This window comes from Symphalangus syndactylus, chromosome 13 (assembly GCF_028878055.3).
Source record: "Symphalangus syndactylus isolate Jambi chromosome 13, NHGRI_mSymSyn1-v2.1_pri, whole genome shotgun sequence".
Classification (NCBI taxonomy): Eukaryota; Metazoa; Chordata; class Mammalia; order Primates; family Hylobatidae; genus Symphalangus; species Symphalangus syndactylus.
Genome location: NC_072435.2, coordinates 68,350,553 through 68,362,081, shown reverse-complemented (window position 1 = coordinate 68,362,081; position 11,529 = coordinate 68,350,553). Strand labels below are relative to the sequence as shown.

General features: G+C 35.0%; 1 long non-coding RNA gene across 1 annotated transcript; it reads right to left on the bottom strand.

The window, feature by feature from the left end:
- Window positions 1-621: 621 nt before the first annotated feature.
- On the bottom strand, window positions 622-9,656 carry LOC129460124 (uncharacterized). The gene is made up of 4 exons (XR_008650173.1): window positions 9,540-9,656; window positions 4,100-4,255; window positions 1,295-1,390; window positions 622-685 (listed from the first exon to the last, which is right to left on the bottom strand). It is a non-coding gene; the product is annotated as an uncharacterized lncRNA (long non-coding RNA).
- Between the last annotated feature and the right edge of the window lie 1,873 nt (window positions 9,657-11,529).

Here is an 11,529-nt window from a genome sequence, read left to right as displayed (position 1 = left end):
AAATCCTTCTAAGCAAGCCATAAAATCCACAATTGCTGAAAGACTAGATTGATACATTTGATTATATAAAACCTACATATAATAAAACCTATAAAAATTTGTAATGATTTTATGTAAAATAATAAGATGAAAATGCATAGTATCTATTATCCTAGGTTATCTAAGATCTTATTATCGAGAACTGTGAAGGATCTGAGATCTTACCCTACTACCAAGCAACAAGTTCCCCCACAGGATTCATAAATAGGGGGTAAAATATAAGAATAGACATTTTTCAAGAGAAGACATACAAATGGCCAACAAGCATATGAAAAAATGCTCAACATCAATAATCATCAGAGAAATGAAAATTAAAACCACAGTGAGTTATCTTACACCAGTCAGAATGGGTTTCAAAAAGTTAAAAAATAACCAATGTCGGTGAGCATGTGGAGAAAAGGTTAATGCTTGTGCATTGTTGGTGAGAATGTAAATTAGTACAACTTCTATGAAAAACAGTATGGAGAGTTCTCAAAAAACTAAAAATAGAACTACCATTCTATCCCATAATACCACTACTGGGTATCTACTCAAAGATAAAGAAATCAGTATATAAAAAGATACTTGCATTCATATGATCATTGCAAGACTATTCATTCACAGTAGCAAGGACATGGAATCAACTTAAGCATCCATCAGTGAAAGCCTAGATAAAGAAAATATAGTATGTATACACAATGGGATACTATCCAACTATAAAAAATAATAAAATCGTGTCTTTTACAACAACATGGATGAAACTGGAGGCCATTATCTTAAATGAAACAAACCAGAAACAGAAAATCAAACACCACATGTTCTCACTTATAGGTGGCAGCTAAATCATGTGTATACATGGACATAGAATATGGAATGATAGGCATTGGAGATTTGGAGGAGTGGGGAGTGAATGATGGGAAATTAGTTAATGTACATTGTTTGGGCAATGGAGACACTAAAGGCCAGAATTCACCACTATGCACTATACACATGTAACAAAATTTCACTTGTACGCCTTAAATTTATCCACAAAAAAACATTAGTGGACAGTGGTAGAAGACACATAATTCCTGGATCAGAAATGTAAAGCAGTTTATTACCCACAGCAACAACAATAATCAGAGTATTCTAATTTTTACTCCAGTTATCCAAGTCCCAATTCTTACAGGCAACATGAAAGGGGCATATAGCAACTGAACATGTAGTGGGTTACCTTACTTGAGGACAAATCTAAGCTGAGGGATCTCTAATTTCTTATAAAGGGCAGTAAATATACCTGGCATTTGCTTCAGAGGAAGATGATATCTCTGTCTTCCAGCGATGTAAGCCAATCTGTCCTTTGCTACAAAGAAACTCTCTGTCTCCTCAATGCCTGTTGATTATATAAACATTCTATAAACATGCTGCAGAACACAAGGCAATTAGTGCTTCATTCACAAAACACGCAGAAATGCAAAATACCCTTGGAGAATGGTATGTTGATTTTTATCTATTCTAAACCATTCCCTCCCTTAAACAGAGGTTGAATCCCTTCTCAGTTACTCCAGACATTTTTCCTCTCTCTTACATCAATAATTTTTCACTATCAACCGAATCCCTTGGGTACATAATTACATTGTTTAATTCTCATTCCAGCTTTCATCCCATTTCTCTGCAAAACTTTGCAGCAAAAAGCTTTTTGCATCTTTGCCATCTCCCACTCTTTCTTCCTTTGTTCTTTCATACATTCCAACCAGCATTTTGCTCACAGAATTCCACTGAAACTATCTTTCTAAAGATCATCAGTGGCTTAGGATGACCATATAATTTATCATTTGAACTATGATACTTAAGAATGAAAAGTGGCACTACTATTAATTAAAACAAGGCAACAAACTGAAAGTGTCAAAGGTGCATTAGGGCGAATGTTCTCCCCACCAAAATTCTACATGTGGCCAAATCCAATAGTCAATTCAATGTTTTATTTTACTTGACAAATTAACAGTATAGACATGCATTGCTTAGCAACAGGAATACACTCTAAGAAGCACATCACTAGGCAATCTCATTGTGCACATATCATAGAGTGCACTTACACAAACCTAGATGGTAGAGCCTACTATATACCTAGGATATATGACATTCTTATAGCTCTGTGGCTATAAACCTGTACAGCGTGTTACTGTACTGAATTCTTTAGGCAACTGCAACACAATGAGTATTTGCATGGCTAAGGACATCTAAATCTAAAAAAGTGCAAAAATGCAGTATAAAATAATTTTAAAAGTTACACCTATGTGGAGCACTTACCACGAATGTAGCTTGCGGAAATAGAAGTTGCTCTGGTTGAGTCAGTGAGGGAGTGGTGTGAGTGCGAAGGCCTAGGACATTACTGTATGCTACTGTAGACTTTATAAACACTGCACTCTTAGTCCACACTAAATTTACAAAAATATTTCATTTTTCAATAATAAATTAACCTTAGTTTACTGTAACTTTTTCCTTTATATGCTTTTTTACTTAATTTTTTGTAAAAATACTTAATTTAAAACACATTGTACAGCTGTGCAAAAATATTTTTTCTTCACATCCTTATTCTATAATCTTTCTTTTCATTTTTAAAGATATTTTTAATTTTTAAATTTTTGTTAAAATCTAAGATACAATCACACACATTAGCCTAGGTTTCCAAAGGATTAAGATATTACGGCCTTCTACCTCCACATCTTGTCCCATTGGAAAGTATTCAGGGTGAAAAACATGCACGGAGCTATCTTCTCCTATGAAAACAATGTCTTATTCTGAAACACCTCCTGACAGACCTGCCAGAAGTTTTCTTACAGTTAATTTTTTTTAAAAAAGTGGAGGGAGTACACTCTAGCCATAAAAAGTACAGTATGGTAAATTCATAAAGCAGTAACACAGTCATTTATTATTATATCAAGTATGTATTGTACAAAATTATATGTGCTATATTTTTATATGACTGGCAGCACACTAGGTTTATTTACGCCAGCACATTACACCACAAGCATGTGAGCAATGTGTTGTGCTATGACATTCTGACAGCTATGATGTAACTAGGTGATAGGAATTTTTCAGCTCCATTATAATCTATGGAACCATGATCGTATAGCAGTCTGTTGTTGACCCAAACGTCCTTATGTGGCACATGACTGTATTTGAAACCACAGATTATATAGTTCCATCACTTGTTTTTTTTTCTGGATATTACAGTCATTGATTGTTCCTCCTCTTAACATTAGTCTTCTCAACAATATTATTATGAAAGCCTAGGCTTCAATCTCTAATTCTATTCCATTTACTATCTACACTTTCTTCCTTTGCAATCTCATCAAGTCACATGGCATAAAATATTATCTACATGTCATTCATAAATAAGTTTATACCAGATCTCCCTTCTGATTTCCATACTACTATATCCAACTACCTTTTCAATATCACCACTTGGATTCTAATAAAGTTATCAAACCATGAATTATTTTAATATAATTCAACCAATGTTGAAAATCTTGACACAGGAAATCAAATATGTCAAGACAGTTGCAGTCTCAGATTGTAGTATATTAGCTATCATTCAAGCTTTGGGAAACAGCACATCTGATATCTAACTCTTTGATCTCTTTATTTAAATCACTAACAGAAATATTAGGCTATATAAGACCATTAACAAGTGAATGAATATAAAATGGCAATTAAAATTGCAAGGAGAGCTTTAAATTCTACCTCCTTTTCCTACTCCCTAGCTGTGGGATATTACCACGTAGCTCAGAGAGTTCTTATATTGTGTGGTAAGTAATGATTACACTGGGAGTAGCAAAAAGCTTGACCAAAAATGACTCATATAAATAGGATTACATTTTTCATTTAATAAAAATGCTGGAGGTAGAGCGCACAGGGCTGCTTGAAATACCGAAAAACACCATCCAAAATTTAAGTTTAGAGTATCTTTCTACTCTGAACTCCTTATTATGTGGTCTGGTCAAAGATGGCTGCTCCGCCTCCTTATCACTATCATACTATTGTCCCAGTTGGGAAGAAGGGATAAGAAAACAATTAAGGACAAAAGACAAAACCTTACCTTCAAAGGGGTCTGCCTTTTATATTTCTGAAGACAAATTTCTGAAAGGAAGCCTTCTCTCAGGGACTTACATCTCTATGTTATTAGCCAGAACTGTGTCATATTAACATAACGAGATGCAACAGAGCCTGGAATTTTAGCTAGGAACAGTGAAACCTTGAACAAAACAGGAAACATTTTAGTAACAAATAAGATAAATTGGTTAATCAAATAACATTCCTACCAAAAAAATTGAGATAATGTAAGCAAAAGCACCTACCAAAGTACTTGACAATAGGGGCCTCAGTATATACAGGTCTTGTTGAGCAACATTGTTGAATACAATTTGAATCTGTCCAATACTACCCTTAGCTAATCATAATTTTACTATTTTATTAACAAGGATATCATAGGAGATTTGGGTCCAAAGATTTGCTCAGACATAGGATTTTTGAGAGGAAATTCTAGGTAGTGAGAATTGCCTGACCTAAGAGATAGAGGATAGTAATGAGTATATTAAGATGAATGATGATGCATTAACCTAGAGGCTCCAAAAGCTACCAATCATTTACACAATCCAAGGTGTGACAGTAAATGAGCCAAGAATTTTAATCCATTCTTGTGTTTCTTAACTTTGTGCTCTCTCTATATACTTCTGTTTTCCATGTGCTCACTAGGAGGCTGGGAGGTCTAACCAAATTTAGTAAGACCCGTTAAGTATCCTAAGCCCCTTGCAGTTCAACGATGTTAAAAAATGCAAGACAGTTTAATGTGGAAAGCACTCTTTCTTCCACTCTCCACTGAGAGTTTGACAAGTTTTCCTCAGTTTAAACTTGTAGTTTTTGGGTTTGTTATCTTTTTCAGCACAGCTTGGTCAATCACAAAGTCTCCTACTCCCTGCACAAAATTATACAACCACGGCAACTACCCTTTGAAAAAGAAATATTGCCATAGGGGGAGGCAGCCAACTCACTCAGGCTCAACTAGTCCAGAAGTGCTAAGCAGCTGCAAAGAACATCGAAGGGGAGATGGCTGGGGCTTAGGGCATTTTGAGAAATTAATTTGACAGACTTTGACTTTCTTCATGAACCCCTCTAGTTGAATAGCACTTTTCATCCCATGGGGCTCCTGCCTGTGGAATTCACTATGGCAGGGGGTCAGCATATCCAATATATGACTGAATTTCAAAAGAAGCTGACTATATACTAAGAACAAAAACTAGCACTGCTACCTATTTGTCAGGATAAGAGAAATGCATCACGAGCTATGGGATTAAAACATACTCAGCAGGTACCAAGATAAGTTGTTTTTTTTCTTCTCAGTCTATGGTGTCTTACAGTGGAAACACCGCTAAAATTTCCTCCTGAAATACTAGGTTTGGATTATTTTAATATGTGGATGTTGAGTATAATACATCACTATTTGTTCACTCAAATAGAAAAAGTTGAAGCCAAAATAATTGTTATTTTTCATTTCTTATGGAATTTCTGTCAAATATTTTTTAAATGAAAGTTTAATATATAGGCCTTAGTTTCTTTCTTTGTACTCTTTTTTACTATAAGTGAAACTCATCTTGTTAATTATAACATCTAAGAAATATTATTAATGTTACTTATTTTATGTAAGACTTGACCTTAGAAATTGTGTAAAATAATTGTAAGAGTAATTACAGTTTTAAAAAATAATATGTTGAAATTTCTTATAAAGCAAAGGTTTACTCCCTAATTTATATTTTTGTTGTTATATTCATACTTTCACATGTGTTTGTGTATATATATATCTATACAAACATGTTTGTATAGATGTGCTTATTTTATACATTTATATTTTAATATATGAATACATAATGCTCATTTATATAAATTAGTTTATATATGTATCTGTAAAAAGTTTAAATATATACTTATTAAAAATGAACTATAATACAACCTGGTGAAACTGTTAATTAAATGGGCTTTTGATTTGTTTTAGAATTTTTCATTTCTTTATTTCTCTAAATTAGGTTTGGAAGACATTGACAAAATTTTTTGAAAATTAGCTCATATTACAGATTTATTACTAAAATATTTAAACATGTCTGGGATATATACATACTTATCCAAATATATTCTACCTTCTTTGTTCATATAACTATATCCATGTACTACAGAGTGATAATCATGATCCAGAGACCTTATAAGAACATCCAGAATAATCACAAATGTAGGCATACTTATGCTTATTTTTAATGCCAAATGGAATGATTGATTTTTAAATAACTATTTTGTTCCAGACACTGTTGTTTTATATACACTGAAAATTTATTATTAATATTTTAATTTGATATAATTCTCACAATGCTCTTTTTCATAGAACTCCATTCATTCTAAAGATAAGAAAACCAACATTTGAAAAAAAATTGGCCTGCCAAAATCAAGCTCTAAAAAGTGGAAGCAATACTAATGTTGAGTTTTATGATGTCGGGTTTCATTTTTTAAGGTTAAACTATATTAGCATTGCTCAGAAGTATTATACAATCAACACTGTATTTATAAAAATAGAATATTAGATCATCTTTATGATAAATAGATGAATACAGAGATAACAAACACTATCATTGAAAGGTTTCCTCTTAATTTGATTACTCCTGAAAAGAAAGATTTAAGAAATACATCAAAGTCAAGTGTGTCAACAATAGTAAGGGATGTGTAAAAGAGGTCAAATAATATCTTGAAACATTAATTTTTCTTTTTCACACTTTATACTACCTGGTAATTTGTTTTTCCAAAAGTTAGAGTCATCCACACTTCCTTGACATAAATTGAGATTATTGTAGTATAATTACAAAGAAGAATGAAAAGTCAATGCTTATTTGTTGACCTCCAAATTTGGATTGTCAAGCCCTTAACAGAAACAATGGCTTTGAAAGCTAAGGTTTTATTTTATAATATTATGTTTCAGATGTTCAAAAGGTATACAGAATAATAAAGAATTTGTATTCATCATTCAGATTAATATACTGAATGTGTATAAATATAATTGTTGTATCCTTTGTATTTCCAACCAATCATACTCTCTTTTTTCTCTACTATCTTGAGTTTAGTCACTAATCATTTCTATGCATTTTTGAGTAGTAATATGGTCACATGGTTTACAATTAAACATATAAATAATATATAAAGTTTACTCCTACTCCTGCCTTCATTTACCATATCTCTCCTATTCTCTCCCTCCCTCCCTTGGATGATTAATTTTTAGTTTTTTGTGTGATTATCAGAATTTCATGTATTACATTTTTAATACATTTTTTACATATGCATGTCTACCTAAACAAAATACAGTACCTGCTTATTTTTAAACATTTTATATTCTTCTATAATTTGCTTTATACATTATAGATTATATTTGTAAATTTTATTTATATTTGTATCATTCAATCTAATTCATTCATTGTTATTGCTGAATAGTACACCAGTATACAAATATAGCACAATTTAAAATCCATTCTATCATGGACATTAGACTGGCCTTCAATTTTGTTGTTGTTTTTTCAGTCATGAACAATGCTGCTAGGATATTTTACATATCTCTTTGTACACATATTTGAGCATATCTTTATGGTATATACCTAAGAAAGAAATTGCTGGACCACAGAGTCAGTCATTTTTGTCCTTCACTAGATATTGCCGAATCATTCTCTAAGGTGGCTTTGCCAATTTGCATTCCCCACCATTTTAGTTTCACTTTATCATTTTCTACTTTCCAGTGCCCTGTGAATTTTCCTTACTTTTGTAATCTCACTTATTCATTTAAAAATATTTATCATGTGAAAACAACAATTTTGGTGTATTTGGTAACAATGCACATGATGTTGATGAAAATCAAGAAAGCCAGAGATAAGGAACTGAACCTGAGAAGACTACACACAAAGATGCAAAGTCAACATAAAGAAACAGCCCAATCTGCGACAGTGCGAGGCTCCATCTCAAAAATATATAATGAGGACGGGCGCGGTGGCTCACGCTTGTAATCCCAGCACTTTGGGAGGCCGAGGCGGGCGGATCATGAGGTCAGGAGATCGAGACCACGGTGAAACCCTGTCTCTACTAAAAAAATACAAAAAATTAGCCGGGCGTGGTGGCAGGCGCCTGTAGTCCCAGCTACTGGGAGAGGCTGAGGCAGGAGAATGGCGTGAACCCGGGAGGCGGAGCTTGCAGTGAGCCAAGATCGTGCCACTGCACTCCAGCCTGGGTGACAGAGCGAGACTCCGTCTCCAAAATAAATAAATAAATAAATAAATAAATAAATAAATAAATAAATAAATAAAATACATAAATAAAAATAAAAATAAATAGCCCGATCTATATGGAAGTTTCAGAAAATGCAGGATGCTTTCTTTTCACCCACAGTATAATTAAGGGTGATCTCTAATTGGGAAGCCGAGGAGGGTGGATCACGAGGTCAGGAGATCGAGACCATGGTGAAACCCCGTCTCTACTAAAAATACTAAAAATTAGCCGGGCGCGGTGGCGGGTGCCTGTAGTCCCAGCTACTCGGAGAGGCTGAGGCAGGAGAATGGCGTGAACCTGGGAGGCAGAGCTTGCAGTGAGCCGAGATTGCGCCACTGCACTCCAGCCTGGGCGACAGAGCGAGACTCCGTCTCAAAAAAAAAAAAAAAAAAAAAAAAAAGAGCCCCAAGCCTTTGTACTTGAGTACAATTAGAGAGCAGTGACATGCACCCCTGTTACACATGTTGTTACAGTAGGTAGCTAGTCAAGCTAGTCAAGTATGAGCAGGGCAGGTGAGGTCTTCCCCTACACACCTGGAGTGTTGGGTGACCATCAGGTGAGGGTCAGGAGGTTGTTAACTGTTTCTCTAAAATAATAATTGGGACAGACACTTTGGCTCACGCCTGCAATCCCAGCACTTTGAGAGGCAGAGGCAGGTGGCTCACCTAAGGTCAGGAGTTCTAGACCAGCCTGACCAACATGGTGAAACTCCGTCTCTACTAAAAATACAAAAATTAGCCTGACATGGTGGTGGGTGCCTGTAATCCCAGCTATTTGGGAGGCTGAGGCAGGAGAATCACTTGAACCTGGGAGGTGGAAGTTGCAGTGAACCAAGATCGTGCCATTGCACTCCAGCCTGGGCAACAAGAGGGAAACTCCATCTCAAATAAATAAATAGTAAAGTAATAGTTGGTCACCGCCAGCGCCAGGGAAAGGCTGTCTCCTAGTAGATAGAAAACACCTGAAACTGTTCAGCAGCTTTCCAATAAGATCTCAGGCATGGGAAGAAGTAATGCAAGATCCTGGAACTATGTCAACGCAGAAAACCCCAAGTCAAGAGGTCAAGCTGTGCATTTAGTTTCTCAAGTCACCCGCTCGGCCCTCTTCCAAGTTGTACTTTCCTTCTTTTCTTTCCTTTTCTTGAAGTTCTAAAGCCTTTTTAAATAAACTTCGACTACTGCTCTGAAACTTACCTTGGTCTCTTCTGTCTTAGGCCCCTCACTCGACTTATTTCTTCTCAGGAGGCGAGGACTGAATTTGCTGCGGACCCGCACTGATATGCAGCCAGTAACTCAGGGTAACTCGGATTCATTCTACTGGTAACAATGTCACAAAAGGAACTAAGAGCAAATGATAGAAAGTCTAAGAATGATGGAAGGAACTGTAAGCCTGTCTTCAACATTGGAATTCTGTAACTTATTCCATTCTTTAAAGACTGATATTGCTCTGCCAGGCAGGCATATTTATTTAAAATAACATGGAGACCCCAAGATTTACAAAAACAATGAAAATAGGACTTTTGAAGGTGTAGTAAATTCTCCCAAATCAGAGAGATTCAAGTAGTGACTGTAATGATATCTGCATTTGGTTTCAGTTTTATTTAAGCCCTAGCCCAGCACTTTCCAAATATTAGGCACTTAGTAAATATTCATCAGTTCAGCTAAGAAATGAAATTATTGACCCTTAAGTCTCTTCTGATCATAAAATTCTTGCAAATATTTCTAGAGTATTAGCTTTGTATTCACAACCATACTGCAAGTGTCTTAGGAAAAATAGAGTATTTTAGGCTTTTCTATAAGACTGTTAAAAAGTTTCTATAGCTTCTCTAGAATAATAGACACTAATTTCGCCCACATTTCATAGGGAGGTGTTTGACCACTAGGCAGGGACAGCTGAGAGCATAGTTGTATATTGTTTTTGCAAATCTTAGAAAATTGAAACAGCCAGGAGGTGGAGGCTGATGAGAGATATAGGGAGAGAGGGACACATCTACTTCCCCTCAATACCAATGCAAATTACTTTTAACAGACCCCTAGGGCTTAAGAAACCCTGAGGTGAGCCATAAGTATCATGTCTGTGAGAAAAAGAGAGAGAACTTGAAGTTATTTTAGATTCTGCTCAAGAATCTAAAATGCTTCATCTGGAGGAAGAAGCACCCCTTGGCAGAAGGAGGCTTAAGGGAGGTTAAGGGATCAGCCGGAGGCATATTCAGTGGAGAAAAGAGAACTTCCCACATCTCCAGCAGAAAAAATCTGCCTCTCTTTAGCTGAAGAGGTATTGGGGACAGTGAAAAGGATCTGGGAAGGTAAATAGGAAAGAAGTGTGTCCCCACCTACCCACTATCCTCTTTCCAGATGCACTTTTCCTACTCAGCAGACCTGAACTAAGTTTGAGGCAAATATTTCACTTTGATATTCAGAGATTTTATTATTACACTGTAATTTTATTATATTATAACAATATTATTATTAGGATATGTTAATTACTGAACTGAGACTATTTGAGAGACTAAAGTGATAAGAGGATTTTTAAATATTATTATTATCTTAGAGTGAATAGATAATCCACCCAGGCTACCTCCCCAAATTTATTATATGAGAGAAAAATAACAGCTCTTGGGTTTTGTAGACACAACTGTGAGGAGAAAATATCTTTATGATTACACTCCGGGTCATGATTATTCAATATAACAGTTACATGAACATGAAATAACTCAGAATTTGGGGTCCAATACCATGGTATTCTAATCCCTTATTTCAGAATTACTAACAGTATTAACTTGGGTTCCTCACTTAATTCCTTTGGGTCTCAAGATTCTTATCTGAAAAATTCCAACCTATAAAGATTAAATGCAATTATGTATTTATGTGAAAAATGTATCAGATCGCTTGTCACATAAAAAATGCTCAATATACATAAATTTCTTTCCTATAGCAAATACCAGAGTTCCAAGCACATGAATATGCTCTGTCAATGCGTGTGAATTAAACTTGATTCCACTAAACTCTTTTCTTTCAACACTTCTTCATCACAATCAGTATGGTATTGAGTGAATAGAGAAGACAGCAAATTATGGCTTTGGGGCCAATTCTAACCCTCCACCTAATTTTGTAAATAAAGTTTTACTGGAAAACAACAATACTCATTCTTTACATATACTCTATGATTGCTTTTAGGTAATGA